Source organism: Nicotiana tabacum, chromosome 4 (genome assembly GCF_000715075.1).
Source record: "Nicotiana tabacum cultivar K326 chromosome 4, ASM71507v2, whole genome shotgun sequence".
Taxonomy (NCBI): Eukaryota; Viridiplantae; Streptophyta; class Magnoliopsida; order Solanales; family Solanaceae; genus Nicotiana; species Nicotiana tabacum.
The window spans coordinates 142,032,789-142,060,388 of NC_134083.1; positions in this window are offsets into that span (position 1 = coordinate 142,032,789).

Genomic DNA, 27,600 nt, shown 5'->3' on the forward strand with positions numbered 1-27,600 from the left:
CTCTCAGATAAGTTGCTTTGGACGTAGCTATATACTTTTTTGGAAATATTACTTCCTATTGGTTAGTTGATGCATCTGCATTTATCTGCAACCTTTTAAGTACTAATAGCATAGCTTAATACACTAGAAAGCACATGCATTTGCTTATTCTGGGATTAAACAACTTTAACCTTTTCAATTATAGAGGGTAAAAATAGCTATCATGTTTATTTCCGTCACATTGTTTTTGGAATTTTTTTAAAGTCAAAAACATGTTCAATCCTTATTAATTCCAATCAGGGGCGGCTCTAAAGGCTTGGCCAGTGAGGCCATTGCCTTAGGCCCCGAAAATTTGAAGGCCCCAAATTTACCTTAAACTCTTATTGTTACTATTACTACTCTATACTACTTAATTTATATAAATAATTATTATAAAGAAAAGTGTTACAATATATTTTTTTATTATTTGATTGAAGTTATTTTATACCAATAAATTCATAAATTATGATAATTTTCTCACTCATTAAATAGTATATTTGCTTCACTCTTCAATTTTAATTTTATCTTTTTTATATAGTAATTAAGTTATATATATCGACAACATAATGAATTTCTTTTACAATCTTCTCTGAAACTGCATGAACACAAAAGTATTCATGCACCACTTTTCTTTTAGTGTAGTTCAACATATTATATTAGGTTATTTATAATTTATTTTAGATATTCACCAATACGTGCTACTAATTAATAGAATGAACTACAATTATCGTTTAAATCGATCGGAAGGAATAAATATTTTTGACACCGTCAATGCTCAAAACTAAAGCTATTATGTTATGTACGTTTATTTCTTTTTCTTGATTGTGATGATAGCCAAATCAAAAATTTCACTTTGAATTCTGGACCTCAACATCCGATAATCCACCACTTTATTCTTTGTGCTCTTCTTCCTAGTTTTTTTTAAAAAAAAAATTCACTATTTTTTGTCTTAAATAATTAATTTGTTATTTAAAAAGCAAATTTTGTTGTTAGTGTAAAAGTTTTATAGAATGTATTTAAGGGCCTCTCAATATGGTTTCGCGTTAGGCCACAAGATCCGTTGAGCCGCCCCTAATTCCAATTACAAAAGAAAATTAATTAATTGGATGGAACTCTCCTATTCTATAACTCATCTACACATGCGGTTACCTAGAACCAGAACTATACTTTACTTGCGCATTTGTGAAAGGATTACATCGAACACAATGTTAATGAGATAATAATACAAAAATCAAAGTAACCTCTTACTAATTTTTAATGGGCCGAGCAAATACTCTAAATGATAATTAACATGTATTAAAAAAGTAATTAAACACATACTATTACTTAAGTAATTATACTCTCTCAGTGCCAAACTTAAATTAGGGGGGTTCGTGATTTAATTTGGATCATTTTTTATAGCAAAAAGAAACTAATCAATTGTATCTGTTTACTGAATAATAAACCAAATTAAACATCATATCTTTTTTTTTTTTTTGTAATAAAGGATGTTGATTGCAAAGTGCTGATTGCTATCATCAGAAATGGGTTGTTAGAAATGCAAAATTAAAGCTCGAATTGAGCAACAATGGTTAAGGTTTATACTGAGCTTAGAGAGAATCGGGAGTTATTATTTTGGAAGAAGAAATCTTTTTCTCTTATCTGTACAAATGAGACAGTGCCCATACTATATATGACCCGGTAGTGACCCAAATTAACTAAGCTACTAACTATCTAAAAATGAAAGCATAAATACAAATTGGGCCAGGCCCAATTATAAGATACAACCCAACTAACAAGACTAGCCCACATCAGCATTACACTCTGTTATCCAAACACCCCCCTTCAAGTTGGAGTGTGATAAAACACCCCAACTTGGACAAATGTGAATGATGGGCAGCACCAGGCAGACTTTTGGTGAATACATCAGCCATTTGAGTGGAACTGGAAGTATGGAGCAGGGTAACCAAACCATCAGCCAGCTTGGTGCGAACAAAGTGACAATCCAGCTCAATATGCTTGGTCCTTTCATGGAACACATGGTTCTTAGTAATGTGAATTGCAGCCTGGTTATCACAATAAACTGGAATAGAAGAGAGATCAGTAATGCCAAAGTCAACCAAAAGTCTAGCTAACCATGTAACCTCTGCCACAACCTTGCTCAAAGACCTATATTCAGCTTCAGCTGAAGAAAGAGAGATAACCAGCTGCTTCTTAGATTTCCAGCAAACCAAACTGCCACCTAACAGGATGCAGAAACTCGTCACTGATCTTCTGCTATCAGGACAAGATCCCCAATCACTATCACAATAAACCTGAACAGAAAAATATGAGGAGTTATTAAGAAAAATCCCAGGATCAGAAGTACCACTCAGATACCTCAGGAGGTGGAGGGCAGATTTCGTATGAGGAACACAAGGTTTCTGCATAAATTGGCTAAGGTGTTGCACAGCAAATGAGAGGTCTGGCCTGGTGAGAGTGAAAAAATTGAACTTCCGTATGAGATTTCTGTAGACTTTAGGATTGGGAAAAGGCTCACCAACAGAGGCCTTTAATTTCTCATTCAATTCAAGAGGGCAGACAATAGGGGTACAAACATCACAATGAAACTCCTTTAGCAAATCATTGATAAATTTCTTCTGATGAAGGAAAACCCTGAATGGAGTGTATAGCATCTCAATCCCAAGAAAATAATTAAGCAGCCCCAAATCCTTGATTTTAAATAGGTCATGTAGAAAGTACTTTAAAGCAGTAATCTCATGCAAATCAGTCCCAGTTAAGACAATGTCATCCACATACACAGCTATAGTAACCAAAGAATCACCTGAACCCCTAGTAAATAGAGAATAGTTATTGAAAGAATGGTGGTACCCTCTTGACTGTAATGCTTGCGATAGTTTGGCATACTATTGCCTGGATGCTTGCCTCAAACCATAAAGAGACTTCTGCAATTTGCACACTAAAGGGGAAGAAGAAGGTGGGGAAGAAACAGACAAACCAGGAGGAAGCCTCATATATACTTCCTCAACTAAGTCACCATACAAGAAAGCATTATTAACATCCAATTGAAATAGGGGCCATCCCGTCTTTACTTCCACAGCAACAAGAGTTTTGACTGTAGACATTTTTACAACTGGGGAAAAAGTTTCATGAAAATCAATACCTTCAACTTGAGTATCATCCCGAACCACTAGCCTAGCCTTATACCTTTCAATGCTACCATCAGCTTTATATTTAACCTTGTAGACCCATTTGCAGCCTATAGGCTTCTTCCCAAGAGGTAGAGGGACAACCTCCTATGTGTTGTTAGCCTCCAAAGCCTCAAATTCAGCTCTCGTGGCAGCCTGCCATTCTGGAACAACTGCTTCCTGAGAATAAGATGAAGGCTCAAGAACATGCAACTAACTAGAAATAGGAGGTGGAGGATCAGAGGTGGATTCACCTGAGGAGGAGCTACAGACATAACTTTGAAGATAGGCAGGTTATTTCTGTTCCCTAGTGGACCTTCTTCCCAAGAGGTAGAGGGACAACCTCCTATGTGTTGTTAGCTTCCAAAGCCTCAAATTCAGCTCTCGTGGCAGCCTGCCATTCTGGAACAACTGCTTCCTGAGAATAAGATGAAGGCTCAAGAACATGCAACTGACTAGAAATAGGAGGTGGAGGATCAGAGGTGGATTCACCTGAGGAGGAGCTACAGACATAACTTTGAAGATAGGCAGGTTATTTCTGTTCCCTAGTGGACCTTCTCAAATGAGGAGAAGCAGGAGAAGGAGATGATGAAACAGGAGAATGAGATGAGGAAGATTAAGGTGCAGAAGAGGAGGAATAAGGAGTGGAAACAGAAGGAACAGAAAAAGTGGAAGCAAGAGAGATAGAAGGAAAATAAGAAGGAATAGGGCTTACACCCAAGGAGGGAGCATGAACAGGGTGAGAGGCAGGAAACAAGTCATCAAAACAAGCAGAGAAAGGGAAAGGACACATACTAGAAGAGACAGAAGAGGTCTTGAGAAAAGGGAAAATGTGTTCATGAAATACTATATCCCTGGAAACAAAACAGGAATGAGACTCCAAATTGTACAACTTGTAGCCTATATTGGCAAAAGGGTACCCACAAACACACATGGTACAGCCCTGGGTTAGAATTTATCTCTATGAAGCTTAGGCACAGTAGAATAACAGAGACAGCCAAAGGCTCTAAGATGTGAGTAGGAAGGAGGCTTACCATAAAGAAGTTCAAAAGGGCTTTTGTGAGACAAAAGGGGAGAAGGAAACATGTTGATCAAATAGGTGGCTATCAAGACACAATTACCCCATAATCTAATGAGAAGATGGGACTGAAAAAGTAAAGACCTAGCAGTATCAAGCAAATGTATATGCTTCCTCTTCACCACTCCATTTTGTTGAGGAGTATGAGGGCAAGAGGTTTGATTCACAATTCCCTTAGCAGAGAAATATTGAGAACCAAAAAGACTAGACCCCAATTCTAATGCATTATCGCTTCTTACAGTTTGCACCTTAATGTGAAAATGAGTCCTTACCATGGCAATAAAGGCTTTCAACATATCAAAAATATTTCTTTTGGACCCTAGGAGATGCATCCAAGTAGCTCTAGTATAATCATCAACTGTGGTCAAGAATTATTTGGATCCAGTGTATGTTGGTGCATGGTAGGGTCCCCAAGTATCGATATGTATTAATTGAAAAGGGGCAGTTGATTGTATTGAACTATCACGAAATGGTAATCTAGTTTGTTTGGCTAAAGGGAAAATTGGACAATAGAAAGATTGTTTAGAAGATAAATATAGACTACATGTAGAAACAGATTTCATTTTGGAAAAAGACAATTCCCAAGCCTGTAATGCCAAACAACATCCTCTTTATTCACTGTATTTACATGTGCATCAGTGGTTACATTTGTGTGATCAATAGACAAGCTTGCATGACTACTAGGTGCACTAGGACATTCAGTAGAGGAACGATTATAGGGAATAGAACAAGAAAAAATAGTGGGTAAAGTAGAATGACAACACAAAGGACCAGAATTTGCAGGAAGTTGAAACAGCTTGTAAAGTCCATTGTCTGGTCTACCTAGCACCACTGGCTTCTTCAGTGAAGGGCCCTATAGAGTACAGCCAGCGTTGGTAAATTGAACTATATCACCAGGCTTTTCAACTAACTTATAAATAGAAATAAGATTGTGTTGAAAGCTGGGGACATAAAGAACATTATGAAGGGTAAGATCAGGAGACAAACTTAATGAACCAATATTGGTAACTCTACTTACCAGCAAAATTAGCAGAAGCCAAAAGGTTTGGAGTAGTAGGAGAAGCAGAGAGGTGAGACTGTTGAAGCAAAGTGATCAACTGAGAGTACTGATCCTTCGTCAACCCATGCAAAGTGTAAAGCTGCTCAGACTCAGTATGCATGGCAGGACCACCAGCATTTCCAATCTCATCAGAGTTAACAGGATATTAAACTTCAACATGTGTTGTAGTTCTCCTAGGTGCATTACCTTTAGTGAATTTGAAATTTTGAGGAAAACCATGTAGCTTGTAGCACTTTTTAATAGAATGCCCTAGTTTCTTTCGGTACATACAAATGATAGAGGACCACTAAGGACTGACAGTGACCTTGGAAGGGAAAGGCTGCTTGGACACTCCAGCAATAAAACAAGCTGAGTTTGAAGGAAACAGAGAAATGGAAGATACTTTCCTTTGTTTCTCATCACTTAGTAGAATTCCATAAACTGTACTCATAGATGGAAGGGGTTTTATCATCAAGATATTGCTTCTGACTAGAAGGTAAGTCTCATTGAGCCCTATTAAGAATTGATATACCTTCTGCTCTTCCTAAGCCTTTTTATTTCCCCCACATGTGCATACAGAGAGGTGATTAACAGAAATGGAAGCTATTTCATCTCAAAGTTATTTTATTTTGTTGAAGTAAGAGGCTATGTCCAAAGGACCCTGAGACATGTGAGATAACTCCTTCTTTAAGTTCAAAAATTCTAGCACCATCAGCCATACCATATCTCTCCTCTAACTCACGCCAAATGTCTTTGGCCAGTTCTGAATACTCAACACTGCGGGAAATCTCCTTGGTGAGAGAATTGGTCAGCCAAGATACAAATAAATCATTACAACATTGCCATTGCCTGACTACAGGGGAACCAACAGGTGGTTTTTCAGTAGTGCCATTTATAAAGTTCAATTTATTGCGCATAGATAGGGCGATCAGAATATTTTGACGCCAACTTCCATAGCTAGTGCCATCGAAAGGAGTGTAGACTAGAGAGGCTCCTAATACATCGGACGGATGTACATAAAGAGGATGGCACGGGTGAGTATAGTCATCAGGATGGAAAGCAGTAGGACGAGAGGAAGAAGAGTTTCCTTTGTCATCAACAAGAGTAACATCGGAAGGAGAAGTAATGTTACCAATCGTCATAGCATATGAAAATCCCATACAATACCAAATAGAACGGCAACAGTTTAATGATAATAGACAACCAATTGGCTTTACAACTCACAAATCTCGAGCAATAAGCAGAGGCAATAAAAAAAATCAGATGATGAGAGATACGATGTTACCAACACCTTCGCGACCAGAAGGAGACGGCCTAGTAGCAGCAATAGAAGAACCCTAATCTTCAAAATAATCTCCAATCAGCCGGATGAAAATTGACGAACCAAAACCCTAGTTATCAGAACAACTCCAATCGACGTAGAGATTCTCATAATTGATGAAGACTAAAAAATGAATCTTCAGTACAATCCAGGTACCTTCAGACCTCAAATCGAGAGACGGAAGAACGATATTGAAACAACACAAAAAAAATGATCTCAAATGCCAAAAATGAGAAAACGCGAGTAAAACACTACGAGTTTAGCATCGGAAGGGAGCCAAGCACCAGATTTAATGCTTTCCACTCTGATACCATGTTAGAAATGCAAAATTAATGCTCGAATTGAGCAACAATGGTTAAGGTTTATATTGAGCTTAGAGAGAATCGGGAGATATTATTTTGGAAGAAGAAATCATTTTCTCTTATCTGTACAAATGAGACAATGCCCATACTATATATGACCCAGTAGGGGCCCAAATTAACTAAGCTACTAATTATAAAATGAAAGTATAAATACAAATTGGGCTAGGCCCAGTTACAAGATATAACCCAACTAACAAGACTAGCCCACATCAGTATTACACTCAGTTATCCGAACATGGGTGCTTAAATAAGGAGTTTTGAGAGAGCAAAAGGAGATTCTTGATGCTTTTTGGAACAAACAGTTTTTACATCTGAATTTTCCAGTCGACATAGTAACTCGTATCTAACTATTGGGAAACTAGTATGGCAGAGATAGATCGAGCTAACTCACACTTAATTTCTTCTGACTTGCCAAAAAAAATCATTGAGTTCCTTTTTAGTGTGCTGTCTAAGGAGGTATACATGCTTCATGGTCTCTATGTTATAAGTTATCAGATCATGATTGAGAGGTGGAAATTTCTTTTAACAGTAATCTAAACTTTTTCAGTCCTTTTCTATATCTAAAGTCATATTTAAATCCTCCTAGGATGGTTGCCTTGTCAATATTCAACGCTAGTGATACTTGTTCATCTAATTTTTACATGTTTCTTACTGAAGTTGAATTACTTGGTTATCACACTAATATACTACTCTCCCTTTTGTATGCTTTATGAAGCTTGCTTCTACTTTTATGTCTGCATTGCATAGAGTGATGACAACAGGGCAAGATCAAGCATTACTCAGTATTGTGACATGTTTGGAAGACTGATTTTGATCAGTGGGACAATTCCTGATGATCGCCCTATTCATGTGGATTTTGATTGGGGATTTCAAGAAGGTAGACAATGGGGTCGTGGTAGGAGTAGTAATAGGTAATCTCCACGGTGGTTTCATTCTTTCATCTTGAGATTCATGTCAGCATTTCATTTGATTTACATCTTTTTTTCCCAGGTGCGCGACGAATATCGTACAGACTATTGATCCAGGTATCCTTCTCTTCAATTGATAAGCATGCCTTAACAGTTTACTTTCAATTCTTTTAGCTTTTTTTGTGGTGGGGGGGAGGGATATTCTGCTCCTATCATGGGCAAAATTGATGAACTCTACAAATAAAAAGGGTATGGAACTATTAGGACAAAGTTAGTCAAAGATACTTCATGGTATGCAGAAGGATATCTACGGACTTTGCCAATTAACGCCAAAATGACCTACGGACTTCCAAATCAACGTCTGGACGCGCTCCTAAGACCAAAATCACCATACGGAGCTATTCCTAGGCCCGGAATCCCAAATGGACATAGGAAACATCAAAATCCACTTCAACCCAAACTTATGAAACTCATCAAAAATGCCAACTATCCATAATAGGGGCCAAAATGCTCCCAGGTGACCCGATACTCAATCCGAACATACGCCCAAGTCCGAAATCATCATACAAATCTGTTGGAACCTTCAAATCCCGATTCCAAAGTCGTTTTCTCAAAAGTCAAACCTTGGTCAATTCTTCCAATTTAAAGCTTCCGAATTTAGAATTTCCTTTTCAAATCAACTTCGAACTTCCCAAAATTCAATTCCGACCACACGTACAAGTCATAATACCTGAAGTGAAGCTACTCAATGCCTCAAATTGTTGAGCGACGCACAAGAGCTCAAAACGATCGGTCGGGTCGTCACATTCTCCCCCACTTAAACATACGTTCGTCCTCGAACGTGCTAAGGACTGGTCCAGAGTTGTCTAAAATCATTGTTTATCGTCTCGTGCACCTACCCGTGCTATCACAACCCAGTTGAGCACATTAGCTCGAGCCAGACTGAAGATCCTCCCTACAGCCTTAGCTAACAAGCTTTAGAGCCAAGTTCCAACTTCCGAATTTTTTCTACGAGACCTAATTTTTTTTTCAGATGAACACTGTATCAATCACGACACACTGCACCAAAACATGATTGCACACCTTTGCTGAATTCACACCGTGCATCGCATAGTTCACATGACCATTTTAACATCCTCTAACAACAATAACTGCAATTCCACGAATTCGATGCCTACAACCCACCTCAGGATGCATGTAAGTCCTGTTCTAGCTCTCGCAATACTGTCACGACAGAAGAGGTGCATAGAGACTAATAACCACCTGCCGAATCGACAAATCATGGAGTCTCTCCTCCTGACAAGGACCATTACCACATTCTGAACTGAATAACGATATTTGCTCTTTAATAGACTTTATGTAAATCTGATTGCACTGATTTCAGGTCCAATAATCTCGTCTCGCCCAATACAAGTTGTTCCGGTGATTAGCAATCTCGAACACTGCCAAAATCTCATATAACACCAACAATGCGCCAACAAGCGACAAACTCGAATATAACTCATAAGAAAGAACGAACTCTGACAGGGAATTACCCAATTCACGTAACGAATAAAACGGCCGAATAGGTGCTATGAACCTATCTCAGGGATGAAAACAAAGCGCACAAAATGAGTGTAAGGAACTATGCTCAACATCTCACTATTGCGGCGTGCAACCCGATCCAATGTAACATTGTTGCGGCGTGCAACCCGATCTAATATAATATTTGTTGCGGCGTGTAACCCGATCCAATATGACGATGTTACGGCGTGCAACCCGATCCACACAACATACTTGTGGCGGCGTGCCACCCGATCCAAGCAATATACCCGTGGCGGCGTGCCACCCGATCCGCACATAACAATCAAAAAGAAAACACACATCAAGTTGTAATGCTTATACTTATGAAATGTTTGAATATCAACCACAAGTATGCCAAGTGCATAATATAAATCTTGAGGAGACGGGTAGCGCCATACGCTACGAAACTCAGGCACAACTAAGGTGCGAGATATGATCTGCATCTAGAGAACCATCCTACTCACATTACACCACAGCTACGCGGGACCTCAACACATGTGCGAATAATTAAGTCGTCTCATAACCCATATGGCACAATAGAGTATTACATGAAATAGCTGATGGCGAAAATAACATCCAATGCCCGAAGACTCCTCCATAAAAAATGCTATGCTGAATGAACATACCCGGCCTGATATAGCGCACACATCCACATTTAGACCCATCAACGGACCTTCAGTCTATTCTGATCATACCATACTGGGCTAATAACCTTTCAAGGATCCACAATGACCTATTCTTGACACATAAGGATAGCCGTCAAAGCCGGAATAAACTCACACAGTCCACAACCCAAAGGAATAGAATGCCTTCCAAGCATAAACTCTCATATTTGCGATATTACCATAACTTCCATACTTGGTTTCAATCTTTGACAATCAAGTTAATAACATGCCACACTTACACAAATCTCCCTGTGGGGGTACGCTCCCACGACCTTCCGCTCAGGTAGCAAAGTCTGCACCTCCATTCCACCAACCGTCCTAATTCTGTAAAGCGAATCAAAAATCCGCAAGTCAATACACAAAACCTCTTCCACAGAACACCATTCTCAGGTGACACTAAAAAAATGCCAACTTATTTTGAACATCTGAATTCACCCACTGCTCATCCGGGCTCGTGACATTTTATCAACACCGAACCACAACCTTGACCTTCAACTTCCAGTCCCCATGCCGCTCATTACATCTACCATGATGCTATGCGATAATACACGTATTCACCATAACCCTTGAACTACTAGTGGAATTAAACACTTCATTGGCTAGAAACCTTTCACTTAGCTCATTTCAGAAGAACCAAATGTAACACGCAAGTGAATTCATACCCAATAATCATCTCATAGCTTTCTCAAGCGCACCATGGCATCTCCAACTAGTACACCCATTCTTGCAAGACCTTCCGCGAATTCGAAGATTTTTCCTCCTTTCCTCCAATACTGTATTGCATACCTAATGATAGCATAGAACCTTCCAAGTCCTTAGGCACTGCACTCAAATTCTTGAACCCACTAGGACCACTGTTGAGAGTCACCCACTCTGACTTGGCCCCGAATATAAGCCAAACTCTAGTGCGTTGCTAGTACGTGAACACCCTATCAAAGAAGCACCCGACGAAATTCTTTTCCTTCTATATAACCCCCACAAGAAGAATAAACTCTGAGTCTTCCCAAAACCTGAACACGAATCGATAAGTCCAAATATAACACACCTGCCTCAAATCCTTTGCCCGAATTACCACTGATGCTTTCTTTCCTTAGTCATAATAACCCACCAGTACACCGATAACCAGAAACCGCACGAGCAGACAACCACGTGATCCAATCGTAGGCGGTAGGGCTACCCACTTAGCTTGAAGCTATAATTACATAACCCTGGAACATACCAAGATTCTTCCTTCCCAATCACCATGATCTCGAACAACTAACCTGCCAAAATTCTCGAAATCTTTCTGTTAAACATTTCATGGACATTCTGAATTATTAGCCACAATCACATATTCGACCTCTTACCGGATAGCAAGTAAAATTCTTCGTAGAAGCTTCACCAATATCGCGCAACTACTAAGGAGATAACCCACCTGTAGAAATTCCATGCTGACATCTTCCAATGACGTTGCATTGGGTACAATTACTACGAAACCAGTAAACCTTCCTGAGCCCGTGCTCATTCACCAGTTGTACAAGTCTGTTCACTCCCCATTGACATCAACTAAAAGTGCGATAATACATTCCAACTAGAAGTCATGTTTCATCCCGACGATAATCAAGTTTTTCACACTCCTGTTCATTTCAAGCAAACTCCTTTTTGTCATTTTCAATGTTCCTCAGTACAGTAGGCACCATCCCCAAATACAATTCGTAGACCTAGTCACTCTTCCAACAAGATTTCCAAATCGCTCTAAACTTTCTTCAAGCAAGTGGATTCCTACCACATAATCCATATACTACTCTGCCACTCCCACTTCGGTTGAACCGTCTCCTTTAAGCAATTTCTCGACCTCCGCTTTTCATAGTTGGTCTGCAATCCAACCACAGCAAGACTCCTCCCGCCATGTCCTTCCTCGTTCTTCGCTGCCCAATAGATGCCTCAAATTCGAATCCATACTTGTAGCACTTGAACTAATGAATTTCTACCAACTCTAAACCTCCTAGAAGACCATCTTTCTCGAGCCACCAATATTAGAATTACCAATTCGATTCTGGACTGCTACACACCGCTATCTCTGACAACCGCTTCATAGGCACCATTTCACAACACCCTGCCCTGAAGGCAGACCCAAGAAGACCATAACACCGGCGAACCTTAATGCATTCTACAAGGACGATGACACCACATCCCCAAATGAGAATTCTACCACACTCAAAAATATCAAGTCGCGTTACTCCATCAACCTAAGACTGAACATCCATAGTATGATTGCCTTTCCTCTGTTGGAATTAAATGCAGAACCTCTGAATCACGCACTGAGAAAAACCTCATTTCAAGTGATTCACTGCGTCGACACATAAACAAGCACCCCACCATTACATCAATACTAACAACTCATGAACATCATAGCAACATGTGCGTAGCCTCAAAACCATCAGAAATCCAGCTACTAAGATGGAATGACAAAATATCCTTCTGCAAGAAAACGATATTAACTTGCTCGAATGCGCATGGAGAAACATCCTGCTCCACGTTTGTAGTATCACTGCAACTCCTCGATACCCAATCGACACGAGCACTCAACATCGTATAAGAATGAGTAGGAAGGAAATAAAGGCATAAGCCTCAAAGGAATCAAATCGCACAATGAGAAATCAAGAAGGGAAGTGCTCCTAACAGCCTTGCAGCCTCTTGAAGATAAGTACAGACGTCTCAGTACCGATCCACGAGACTCTACTAGACTTAATCGTGCCTCTTGAGACCCAAGTGAACCTAATGCTCTAATACAAAGTTGTCACAACCCAAAATCCACTAAAGGTCGTGATGGCGCCTAACACCGCCATCAGGCAAGCCAATGGTGAATAACCAGCTTAATTACTCACTTTATTATTTTGAAATCATAATTTTCCTTAATTTAACAGTATGAAATAAAATTTACAGGGTAACATGATAGTAATTATGTGAACTACCATACTAAAAATCTAGTAGAAACCCTCAAAACCTGGTGCCATAAGTGCATAACCATTTTTTAAGGAGTACAACAATAATACAATATCAGTCCAGAACGTAAATAAGACAAGATAAAATAAATGGTACAGTGGGGACTCAGTGGACTGCGGTGCGTAGCCTGAGTTGCAGCTCACATAAAGTCTCCTCAACAGATGTGCCTACGCGCCATGGTGATCACCAAAGAAACCTGTCGGATCCTGCACACTTAGTGCAGAAGTGCAGCATAAGTACGTAAATCAACTCGTACCCAGTAAGTATCTAGCCTAACCCCGGAGAAGTAGTGACGAGGGGTCGATATCGACACTTACTAGAGGTCCAAAAAAATAATATACTAATTCATCACAGATATGAAGTGCACAAAAATAGTGGGGAGAATCTGTAAATTTCATAATCTTCCAAATATTCCTTTAAAATATAAATTCCTCGATCTTGTATTCTACCTTAATAGTTCAGAAACTGCCAAGTGTCAACATCAAATAAATAAGGAATACCATAAAATGCTGGGCATCAGTGGAAGGTTTATCTCGTGAATATTCGGACTACTAGCGATATCACGCATGATTCTGCTGAGGTCGTTCGGCTCGATCCAGAATAATGTGTACACTGCCGAGGGTCGAGTGGCACGAACCATAAATGCATCTATATATTGCCGAGGCGTTCATCCCGCTCCACAAGAAATGAAGAAAGTTTCCGAATTACAAGATACGTATTTACAATACAGTACATGAATACAAAGTGAGTATAACCTTTACCGTTTCTCAATTATCTTTCCCGCAACTCAAAGTGATAAGGCTTGACCTAAGATATATTTAATTTCTAAATCAAGTTCAATTATATTTTTGATTAATTAAGCCAACCGAATAAGTTCAAGTAATTCACATATTGCATGATAAAATCCTAAGTCTACCCGGACATAAACATGTTTTAGCTACGTATGGACTCTCGTCACCCCGTTCATATATAGCTCCCACAACTAATAGCACATAACAATTACATCACCTATGGGGTAGTTTCCCCTCACAAGGTTAGATAGGAGACTTACCTCGCTCCGAAGTTCCATAACCAGCTCCAACGCCTCTCTAACACCTCAACTCCAAGCCAAACGTTCCGAAACTAGTCAAACAATGAGCAAATTAATCAAAATATACTCCAAAGCTTACAATTAGACAATTTATAATGATTCCCAACTTCGCTCGAAAAGCCAACAAAGACAACTCTCGGGCCCACGTGCACGGATTCCAAAATTTTTCAAATATAAACATTACCCATAATATTATATTATGAACTCAAATATATAACTTATTCCCAATTTCATGTCAAATTTTGTGGTCAAACTCCAAAAATACCAATTTCTAGATTTTCTTCAAAATCTCACAATTTCTACTAATTTTCATGTAAAAATCCATATACAACCCTTGTATTTAACTTGTAATAGGTAGGAATCACTTACCTTATTTTGCTTGATGAAAATCTCCCCTTGAAGCTCTCCAAAATCGTCCTAACCAAATGAAAATGAGAGAAAAATAGGCCAAATCCTATTCTTAAAACAACACTGCCCAGCGACCTTCGCATCTGCGCAGCCAAAGGCCGTTTCTGCGGCGTCGCTTCTGCGGCACCAAGTCCACTTCTGCGGAAGACACTGAAAGCTGCCCCTTCGCACCTGCGGACAAGGTCCGAAGGTGCGCAAATCCCCCTTGCTCCTGCGCTTCACTCTGCTTTTGCTCTCCGGGAAGCCGCATCTGTGCCATCGCAGATGCAGAAAAAGTCTCGCACCTGCGGCCACTGCCCAGCTCACCCAGGACCGCTTCTGCGAGCCTCGCCTTGCTTCTACGAGCCTCACCTCGCTTCTGCGACCAAACTTCTGCAGAATCAAAGCACCAGCAACCAGAAATTCCAGCTCTTTCCCTAATTCCAAAAATTGATCCATTAACCATCCGGAATCCACCCGAGGCCCTTGGGACCTTAACCAATTATACCAACACTTCCCAAAATACAATACGAACTTAGTCGAAGCCTCAAACTATGTCAACAACATTAAAATCATGAACTGCGCCTCGAATCAAACTTATAAATTTCCAAATTTTCAAATTCTATATCTTGTGCCGAAACATATCAAATCAATCCAGAATGACTTCAAATTTTGCGCACAAGTCCTAAATGATATTACAGACCTATTCCAACTTCCGGAATCAAGATCCGACCCCGATATCAAAAAGTCCACTCCCGGTAAAACTTTCCTAAATCTTCCAACTTCTAAATCGCCGAAACGACCTACGGACTTCTAAATCAACGTCCGGACACGCTTCTAAGACCAAAATCACCATACAAAGCTATTCCAGGGCATGGAATCCCAAACGGACATCAGAAACATCAAAATTCACTTCAAACCAAACTTATGAAACTCATCAAAAATGCCAACTTTCCATAATAGGTGCCAAAATGCTCTCGGGCGACCCGATACTCAATCCGAACATTCGCCCAAGTCCGAAATCATCATACGAACCTGCTGGAATCTTCAAATACCGATTCCGAGCTCGTTTGCTCAAAAGTTAAACCTTGGTCAATTTCTCTGAAAACTGCCACCTCCGTTCATACGAACTGCGGTGGAGATAAAAAGGGGGAAGGTGAGGGAGGGACTGCTCCTCTCTCTTTCTTATTTTTTGGTCAGATTTTATATTAATTTTATCTTCTTCTCTTTAGCTGACATGTAGCTATTTTATTGGTTTGATCTGTCACTTTAAAAGAAAGCGAGGCTCACACATTAATATTGGTTTTGGAATTGTTGAATTTGTGTTTGATAGGTACACTTTAATGGATGTTGGAATGTTTAAAAGGAACAAATCTTAGTGGGCGTTTGGACATAAGAATTGTAAAATTTCAAAAAATATATTTTTTTTTCAAGTGAAAATAGTATTTGAAAATTAAATTTATTTTTGGACATGAATATAATTTTGGGTTGTTTTTGAAATTTTGTTAGAGCTGTTTTTCAAATTTTTAAAAAATTCCAAAACTCATCTTTGAGTGAAAATTGGAAATTTTATGGCCAAACACCGATTTCGAAAAAAAGAGAAAAACTTTTCATGATCAAACGGGCTCTTAGTTGAGGTGTCTAAGTGGAATTTGGTGACAAGTTTAGGTGGTTGTCAATGTATTTGGCCTTTTTCTAAATAATACTTGTCTACTTTTTATTTGTGTAACAAAACATGGAATTAAATGCTTTAAATTAGCTACATATATTACTCCTATACAGTAAGATAGACCGATAATTGGAATTTTCTTCTACTATTTCGGCATTAAAATTTTCCTCAACATTCAAAAAAAAATTTAATATCGCATAACGTTTTAACATCACTCCTTTTACTATATATACATTTAAGTGGTGAACGATTAGGCCTAATTATCAGTAACTTCCTTTTGTCAAATGAAGATAATACATGAAATTATGAGCCAACGATTCACAACTCTTCTCTATTATATTTTTCAAATTAATACTAGCTATGTAGTTTCCTAAAACGAAAAAGGAGAAAAAAGGTTTATTAGTAAAGCGAATAACATGAAGAAATGTTTACCAGTTCAAATGTTCTTAAAATATTGAAAAAGAGGAGTCAAAAATATTCTAACAAGGGATAGTTAACTCATCCAATTTACAGTAAATAAACTTCAATATTTTGTAAGTTGGATAAATAAACCTCTACCCCGAGCACACACAATGGAATCGTAAACAGTCAAGTGAAATCCAATCGACGAAATAATTTGATATAATAATAATAAATAAGACGAATAAATGAGTTCTTTTTCATTCTGCATCTTTACGTGACTCAATAAGAGAGATTGACCTATTTCATACTTCTTCAAATAGCAAAGATTCAACTTATAAGGAAGGAGACAAAATATTGAGGATTGATAGTGTAATCGCGCTCAGATTGAGCTGCAATGGAGGAAAGGGGAAAGTAATCCCACTCTAGGAAGCTTCGAGAAGCAGACTGAAGCAAAAATGAAACTTACTTTCCAAAATAGATGTACAATGTATTTATATACGTGCACAGTTGTCACCAGCTCTAACCTCCACTAACTACTACTCTAACTGCCTTATTACATTGATAGCCTAAATGTTTACAGAAATAGCCTATGTAAAATGAATACAAGATGACTAACTATTAAATAATCTCAACACCACCCCCCCCCCAATTTGGAGGTTCATGAGTAGGGATGTAGTGTAATGAAATCAGGCCATCTTGAAGCTTGTCACTTACAAACTGACAATCCACTTCTATATGCTTGGTCCGCTCACGGAAGACCTGATTCTTTACAATGTGAAGTGTTGCTTGGCTGTCACACAAGACAGGTATAGGCAGAGAAAGGGGTATTGTGAGTTCCTCAAGCAGTCGTGCAAGCCAAATCAGTTCTCCAACTACTTTTCTGACTGCTCTATACTCAGCCTCTGCTGAAGACAGGGAAATGGTAGATTGTTTCTTTGATTTCCAATTGATTGGTCTAGCCCAATCAGAGTCACGAAAGGCTCTTACTCTGTAATCTCTGTTGTTGGATAAAAAGCTGCCTAGAGATAAATTTCCTTTAAAATATCTCAACACATGTGCTGCTGCTTTTAGGTGACTATCTGTAGGACTTTGCATGTATTGGCTCAAGTGTTGAACAATATAAGCTATATCAGGCCTAGTTCCTATAAGGAAGTTCAATTTCCCAATTAGTTTCCTATAGTGACTAGGATCTGGAAGTAGTATCCATTCCCCTGCTTTCAACTTCACTGTTGAATCAAGAGGTGAGGTCACAACAGAACACCATGTACAGTCAAACTCCTTAAGAAGGTCTTGAGTGAAATTCCTCTGTGTAATCAAGACTCCATCGCCTTTATAAAGTATCTCCAACCCTAGGAAGTAATGAAGTCTGCCCAGATCTTTTATTCTGAAAGTCTCATGTAGGAACTTCTTCAAGCTGGTAATTTCCTCCAAGTGAGCTCCTATGATGATAACATCAACTACATACACAGCTACAAAAGTCACTGAGTTCCCTTTACCTTTGTAGAACAGGGAGTAATCAAACATAGAATGTATATAGCCTCTAGAACAGAGAGCTTCTATCAACTTGGCATACCACTGTCTAATAGAATGTATATAGCCTCTAGAACAGAGAGCTTCTATCAACTTGGCATACCACTGTCTACTAGCCTCCTTTAATCCATGCAAGGATTTGTTCAACTTGCACATTATCCCAGATTGATCTATAAGCAATCATGGTGGTACTTCCATATATACTTCCTCAGGTAAATCACCATGGAGGAATGCATTGTTCACATCTAATTGAAATATTTTCCATCCCTTCTTAATTGCTACCTCAATCAGAGTCCTCACTGTTGTCATATTCACAACAGATGAAAAAATATCAGTGTAATCCACTCCGTCATGTTGAGTGTAACCTTTCACTACCAACCTAGCTTTGAACCTTTCTATACTCCCACCTGCCTTGTGTTTTATCTTATACACCATTTTCACCCTATGGCCCTTTTGCCAACTAGAAGTGACACCAAATCCCAAGTATTAATAGCATATAATGCCTCAAATTCTTTAGTCATTGTTGCTTGTCAGGCAGGTATTGCAACTGCCTCTTCCTAAGAAACAGTCTCAGAGTCTAGTGACACATTCTTTATCAAATGTTGACTATCAATGGCTAAGGATCTAAAATCAATGGGTTGCATATCATGGATAAAAGTATTGAAAGAAAGAGAAGATGTGCTTTGTTCATCTTGAGGTGCAATATTGATAGGTTGGTTTGGGAGTGTATATACATAATCCCTCAAGTAAGTAGGAAGTTTGTGAACTCTAGGTGGTCTGATGTAGAGATGGGGCTGGAACACTTTGGTTAGAATTAGATGAGCTACTAGTATTATGTGGAATATAAGAGTTGTTAGGACTATGTGGGTTGTTTTGATTCTGGAGTTGTGGAAATGGGATACTAGGTTCAATTAGATCATGATCACTTCCAGTGTCATAATCCCCTGATACAGATATTGGTGACACCATATTGTGACTGTGAGGTGATGCAGTGGGAGATGCAATAGAATCATTTTAGCTAAGGTCATTTGGTGCATGATTTTCGACATTCAAATGCATTTGAGGTAAAGGGAAGGAGGGAACATCAAAGTTAGAAGATAGATTATTAGAATTTGATTTCAAGCTAAATGGAAAAATATTTTCATGAAAGAATACATCTCTTGAAATATGTATTCTTTTTGTGGCAAGATTTAATACCTTGTAACCTTTTGTCCCAAAAGAGTATCCCATAAAAACATGTGAGGGTTGATCTAGGTTAAAACTTGTCTTTGTGAGTGTTAAGTGTGGCCAGAAAGCAAAGACAATCAAAACTCCTAAGGTGTGAATAAAGTGGTATTTTTTGGTAGAGTAGTCCATATGGGCACTTGTTTTTTTATAGAGGATGATGGCAGTCTGTTTATCAAGTAAGTTGAGGTGAGGTACATTCACCCCAATATTGTAAAGGTAGTTTGGATTGATACAACAATACTCTTGCTGTTTCAAGGAGGTATTTGTGTTTTCTCTCCACTATGACATTTTATTGAGGTTTATAAGGGCAAGTCTTTTAGTGTATGATTCCTTTACTTTAAAAAACTTGGTGCTACTAGCATTAACAAACTCCAGAACATTATATGTTCTAACTGTCTTAATGGTAGTCTGAAATTGATTTTCTACCATAGCAACAAAAGCTTCGATGACATGCAAAACATTGCTTTTGCAAGTCAGAAGGTGTGTCCATGTGAACCTGCTATAATCATCTACAAGAGTAATAAAATACTTATAACCATCATGAGTTGAAATTTGATAGGACCCCAAAGGTCTACATGTAATAGCCCAAAGGTTTTAAGTGTGTTTGTGGTGCTTTGTGGAAAGAGGGATCTGCTTTGCCTGGCCATTAGACAGACATGGCAGATAAATGGTTGTTTTGTGCAAAGGTAGTTAGAATGGCTGAGATGCCCCTCATTTTGACAAAAGGTACATGGACCAATCTATTATGCCACAAAATGTCTACATTATATTTCTCAGAAGCAGAAGCATTTGGAACAGAACTACAAAGTTTATGGATTTCAGAAGAAGAGTAAGAAGAGGTATTTGAAACAGAACATTCATTTTTATTTCTTGAAACAGTAGTTCCTACAATGGACTGTACATTATTTCTATTGTGTATGGAAGTGGTGGTGGATGCACAAGGTGCAATGTGAGAACTATGTGATGAAACAGTAGTGTCAAGTGTAGAAAGGAAAAGTTGAATTACTATTGTACGAATTTGAGCAATAGAAGTAAAGGTTGCCTTTGGCTTTACCAATCTCCAGTGGCCTCTTCATTGAAGGGCCTTGTAGAAGAAGATATGAGAATTTTGTGAATACAACTATGCAGTCTAGTTGCACAGTTAGGGAATGGACAGAAATTAAATTGAATTTGAAACTGGGCACATAAAGCACTTTTCTTAGAATGAATTTTGGACTAAGAATCATATCACCAATAAGTGTCACCTTCACTTTGTATCCATTGGATAGTGAAACTAGGTAAAGGTATACTAAGGTTTGGGTATTGCATAGTAATATTCTATTATAGGTCATATGGTTTGTGGCCCCGGAATCATGAATCCATGAGTCAACATCTGATTTAGAATGTTCACATAACTGATTACTATATTCAATAGAAGAAGAACAAGCAACAATACCTGCAAAGTTTACAATTCCTCCTATCAGGCTCATGTCACCTGGCTTCTCCTTTGTGTTTCCTGTTTGAAGCTTTTCCATAATGCTAAGAAGCTGTCCATATTGTTCTTGAGTTAGGTGTTGCATAATCCTTCCCTATTCATGAGGACCTCCTTCGATTTATGGAACACTAGGCCCTTCATTTGGTGCTCCAAATACTTTTGATGCAACTCTCTTCCCTTTATTATTGTTTTCGTAACTAGGATACATTGAATTCTGAGGATACCCATAGAGTTTGAAGCACTTGTCTTTAGTATATCCTGGCTTCTTGCCATACTCACAAAATATACGAGACTTGTTTGATGAATATCCTCCCTTATTTGTATTGTTCCCAGCATTGTATCCACTTGTACTATAATTGGTCTTGAAATTGTTGTTTCCAACACTTGCATTAAGAGATGCAGATTCCATCACAAATTAATTGTGCGACTTAACTTTCCTTTGTTTTTCCTCTTGAATGAGTATAGAAAATGCATGTGCAATGCTAGGGAGAGGGTTCATCATTAAAATACTGCCTCTTACCACAGTGTATACCTCATTCAGCCCTATTAAGAACTGAATTAATCTTTTATCATGCTCTCCCTTGTGCATGTTTGCCTTGGCTCCACAGGTGCAGGTGCAATTTCATTAAGCATGTGCATTCAGGGTATTGAGTTATTCCCAAAGTTTCTTACTTTTGGTATAGTAGCCAGTGATATCGAGAGTTTCCTGGCTTAAGTCACTGATTTCCTTCTGAAGCTGATATAGCTTAGCACCGTTAGTTTGGTCATATCTATCTTCCAATTCCTGCCACAATTCCTTCGCATCCCTAACATATTGCAGACTATCAGCCAAATCCTTCGACAGTGAGTTGAGAACACACGAAGTAACCATATCATCGCATCGTTCCTATTGATCGAAAGTAGCGTGACCCGCATATGGTTTCTTAACCTTTCCAGTGATAAATCCAACCTTGTTCTTCACCGATAACGCTCTAAATAATCCTCTCCTCTAGGATCTATAACCTGTGCTGTTGAAAGCCACTGGTACCAGCATCGTTCCGGCGTTCTCTGACGGATGCATGTACAAAGGGCTAGTCGAATCCAAAGTATCTTTGTCTCCTGCCATGAATCGAAATGTAGGAACATAATCACAATCGAATAGTGCTCAAAATTAGCGAAAGTGATTTTTCCTCCTATGATCCTTGCCCTAAATATGTTGAATTGGTAATTTCAGAGAAAAACGAACACGCACTTAGAGAAAATGAACAAATTGAGTGTTTAAAGAGAGAATCGGAGCCTACGCTCTGATACAATGGCAAAATATTGAGGATTGACAGTGTAATCGAGCTCAGATTGAGTTCCAATAGAGGAAAAGGGAAATTAATCTCACTCTGGGAAGCTTCGAGAAGCAGACTAAAGCAAAAATGAAACTTACTTATATTCCAAAATATCTGTACAATGTATTTATACACGTGTACAACCGTCACAAGCTCTAACCTCTACTAACTACTACTCTGACTGCCTTATTACATTGATAGCCTAAATATTTACAGAAAAATCCTATGTAAAATGAATACAAGATGACTAACTATTAAATAATCTCAACAGAATGATTAAAACTATTTATATTTCTAAATTTATTATATTTCTAGTATAACATCTTTTACAATCCCTAGACAGATGGTTCACTAATAGACCGAGGGATAAGTCATTCGACTCATTTACATTCAGATCATGAATGTTTGGAATCCATATTATGCAAGGAAACATTAAACACCTCAAACCTACCATCTTTCAAGGGGACAATAGATTTCTAGATGAGGGGAGGAAGAATTATTTGCTAAGCAAAGAAAGTTGCTAGTCTTTAAGAAGGAATGCTGAAGTGATATGTACAAGAATTTCTTCAGACATATAGGAGCTGTATATCATGAGAATAAATGTAGGAATGAGAAATTAACTTAACCCTAAAATTTCACTCTTCAAGCAGAAAAAGAGCAGCCTGGTTCACTAGCGCGGAATCCGGGGAAGGGCCGGGCCACAAGGGTCTATTGTACGCAGTCTTACCCTGCATTTCTGCAATAGGCTGTTTTCACGACTCGAACCCGTGACCTCCTGGTCACATGGCAGCTACGACTTTACTTGCAGAAAAGATATGAAATACAACTTACCCCATCTACAGAGTGACATCAACAAGATCCAATTTTAACCCATATCCATACTCATCTTGATACATTTCTTCTAAGTTGATAAAGTAATATACTTGGATACAAGATGCACACGGGCAAAACAAGGTAAATAGTGACAAAACTTTCTATTTGCATCCTAGAATCAAAGGAATTAATGTCTTCATCCATTAAGGTGGAGAATTTATTTGGAATAGGAATGGACTCTTTTTCATTTAATGTAGGAACTGGGCCCAAATTTATGCCCGTCGGCGAGAGGTTGTCAGAGGAGTTAATAGTTTTTAGGTCTTGAGAAGATGAAACATTAGAGGTATCAATTATTCTTAGGTCTTGAGAAGAGGAAACATTAAAGGAGTCATGTTTTTTAGCTTTATAAAATAATTTTTTAGTGTTGAGATACTTACCTGATGCCGCATCGAAAATCTTTACATATATACCTGTTTTTGGATCCGAAGGAATGCCTAAAAGATATTCTTCTTGTAAGGATGGCTGCTTCTCCAGAGTTTTTTGCCTGCTTTGGTTCCTTTTTTCTGGGGAAGGTGACACTGTGCCACTTATTCTCCGTCGGGGGGAATTTCCACATCTTTGTTGGAGTCTTTCATCATTATTGGTTTGATCCTATCGTGGGGGCATGAGAGAGCTACATGTCCCAAACCACCACAATTTTTGCATAAAAAATTGTTTCCTTTATATGTTAATTGCTGGAGGTGAGATCCAATTAGGATACATGGTTGGACGAGATCATCTAGAGGCAATACTACACAAAGTCGCGCGTATCGACCCGTTAGTGTGGCACTGGTACATGCATTAATTTTAAGAAGTTTCCCAATAAAGTTACTAATTTTTCATAGGATTATGCCATCGTAGAACTCAGTAGCTAATTGCGGAAGTCGTACCCAAATGGTCGTATGCACTTGTTTTGCTTTTCCGGCTACAAAATTTGGTTCCTATTGTTTAACGGATAGGAAGTAACCATTAATGAACCATGGGACATTTTGAAGAGCTTGTGTCATACTTTCTTCTTTGGTGAATTTGATAACAAAATAGTTGTGATCCAGATCGATTTAAGGGAAGGGTTCTGTGGGTTTTCAAAGTTAGGTAATTTTTTCTTTTAGATATTAGTGTAGGATACGTTTACCAATAAGCTTGATTATTAGGGAGTATTTCCATAGGGAGTACATACTATTTCGATCTTTCTCCGTTAATTACATTTCTTTGATACCTTTGGTATTACTGGTTGTGTTGTTACCATGAATCACATCTTCCATAGATTCCGTCGACTGCGAGGATGGGGTACCCAGTAACCAAGTGGTGGGGTTGGTGTTTAGGTGAATTGTGTTGGGGTCTGCCACAGTTTCATAGGCAAGCAGCTTTTCTTTGAATGAGGATAAGTGAATTTTTTGATCTCCAGTATCATTTCCGTTGGTAATATCTAGGGGTGGTATGTGGGCCAGTCCGATTCCTAAACGGGCCAGTGGTCCGGTCCAAACGGTCCCGATCTCGGTCCCGGGCCGGTCCTTAATTAAACGGACCTACCGGTCCCGAGCTAAACGGTCTTTTTGTAGGAACCGGACTGAGACCGGGCCACGAACTCATCGTCCTGGGTTAAACGGCCGGGCCCGCGGGCTAAGTGGGTCCAACGGCTAAATATTAATTTTTTAAAAAATATTAAATTGAAATTAGAGAGAAAAAGATGTTAAAAAATATCTAAGGCAATACCTTATAAATTTATTATAGAATTGTGACATAAATATTTTAATTCAAATTTAAAGACAAAAATATTGTAAAGAGATATTCAAAGTCATGCCTTGTAATTTTATTATAGCATTAAAAAATATAGCAATATCTTTCTTAGTCTTCCTCCTCCCTATGGAATGAGCACAACAAGATGTTAATACTACTATTGAGAAGAAAAAAAAACTAATCAAGATGTGCCAAAATACAAGTTACATAATACATACTAATTCTTTTTCATACAAGTTACATGGTATCTCTTACAAATTTCATAAATCCTTCAAGGTCCGGAGTAATTTCCGTTGGTAGTGGCAGAAAAGTAGCTTGATCATCGCCGCTTCTATTGTCGGGTGAAGCAGCATCCTCCGCAAGTTCAGCTAGCATTTCTTCATAAGCTTTGTCTTCCTCTGGTCGTGATTCAGCAAGTCCAAAATTTCTTCTTTTCGAACGGATCCAATCTCTGAAAAGTACTGATTTTTCCAAGCTCTCCCTCATAGACGCTCTATAATCACCGATTTGAAGTCTTGCTTGACTGAAAGCGTTCTCCGATGCCACTGATGAAGCTTGAATAGTTAAAATATCTCGGGCCATCCTTGAAAGAAATGGAAAGTATTTTTCTTTGTCATTCCACCATTGCAAAAGATTAAAGGAGCCATCGGGATTCACTTCCTCAATTCCCTGCGACAAATAAACTTCAAGCTCATTTACTTGTGAAAAATTATTACTACTAGAACCTTGAAAACCCGTAAACCTTGCCCAAGTATTAAGTGCTTTTACTCCCGCAGTTCTTTTAATGATTGAGAATCAGAAGAAGAAAAAGAAGAAGGAGTTGAAACATTTAGTCTAGCATGATTTAATGCAACTTGATAAGCATTATAAATAGTTTAAGCATTTATTCTAATTGAGGCTATTGCTTCTAAAAGTTGAGACAACTCATCATCTTCAAGTGCTAAACCATTATAAACAGTTTCATATCAAAATTGAGGACCTCCTAATTCATACAAGGATTTAACAAAGCAGCAACACAATAAATAGGGGGAATAGGGAAAAAATAGTTTTTAAACTTTTTTCTCATAGAATCAATAGCAAGTTTATAAATTTTCTCGCCCTTTGAAAAATGAGTAAACAAATTAGCAAGTTCTGCAATATAAACTAAACGGTTAGAAATAGTAGGATAATATTGCCCAGAAAATTCATTTGTAGCAATATGAAATTTTTCTAAAAAATCAACAAGCATTTTAACATTAGCCCAATCCCCATTCGTAAGGTGCTCATCATCATCACTTACATGTGCATTAAACGTTGAGTTTATGGGGTTTCTATATTCATATGCAACAACCAAACTTTCATACATGTAATTCCATCTAGTTGGATAAGGTTTAGGAACCTTTCTTTCTCTTAGGCCACATTCATCGCATCTTTTAAAATATTCTCTAAGTCTACTTCTACGGTTTGAATAAAAAATCCAGTTAAGAGCCATTTTAACCTTTTAAATTTCAATATTTAAAATTCTAATACCATCACCCACAATTAAATGGTAAATATGATAAATACATCTAACATGAAAAATGTTACTAAATGCAGGATTTAGCGTAGTGGTAAGCAAGTCTATAGCATTTGTGTTATTAGTAGCATTATCCATTGAAACCGACATTATTTTATCACTAATGCAAAAATATCTGCAAATATCCGTAACTGTGTTAGTAATAAACTGCCATGTGTGACGTGAATTAATTATTCTATACGCAATTATCTGCTTTTACATTATCCAATCCTCATCAATCCAATGACTGGTAACAGTAAGGTAATCACAGTCGTTGCCACTTCTACCAATATCAGTTGTAATAGTAATACAACAATTTATATGAGTAAATAAATAGCGCAAATATTGTTCATATTCATGCTTATATTTATAAATATCGCTCTTTACAGTTGTGCGAGGAAAACCTTTATAAGTAGGATTAAAATATTTTCTAATACAATGCACAAACGAAGGGTCAGAAGGAAAACTATGGGGTAAGCACATAACAGTTACCATTTCTGCCAATTCTTCCCGATCTTTTTTTGGATCATAATATAAAATACCACTGGTAACAATGTTAATTCCCTGTTGAAATTGATTTGAACTGGTACTAGGATCAGCCTGACTAAGACTAGGTATATTTTTTCTCCCGGCCAAAACTTTCAGACGAAGATATCTGACTATATATTGAGGGTGTTTTTTTATGTGTCTAGCCAAAGTTTCCCCTTCCCCCGCGATCCAAAATATTTAAAAGCTAACTGCATACCACAAGTTTTACACTTAGCCTTATTTTCTAGAATTAGTTGAGTAAAAATTGGCCAAAAAGGAGAGGTTTCCGTCCATTTGGTAGGTTGTTTAGAAAAAGTAGGGGCAGTAACAGGAGTATCAGATAGGTCATTATTTGAATTAGCAGGGTTATCACTAGTTAGGTTAACATCATAACCAGGACTAGTGGGTGTATCATCATCCGGTTGAGTTTCATCAAGATCAATTTCCTCATCATCAGTATTATAATTATTAGAATAAAGAGCATTCATTATTTTATGGTCTAATTGTTCACCGGCTGCAATATTATAGATAAATTGACTCTCGGTAAATTGTGATAAACTATTATCGCTATCAAGAACAGCAGGTGTAGGACGAATATGGGATTTGGTTTGGGGAGCCGGGGAGGAGGAACAACATGACCACTAGATTCGACACTCTTGGATTTTTCCTTATTATTGTTTTTACCAAAAATATTTTTTAAGGAAGCCATCTTAATAAATCAACTAATAGCAAATAAATAAAACAAACA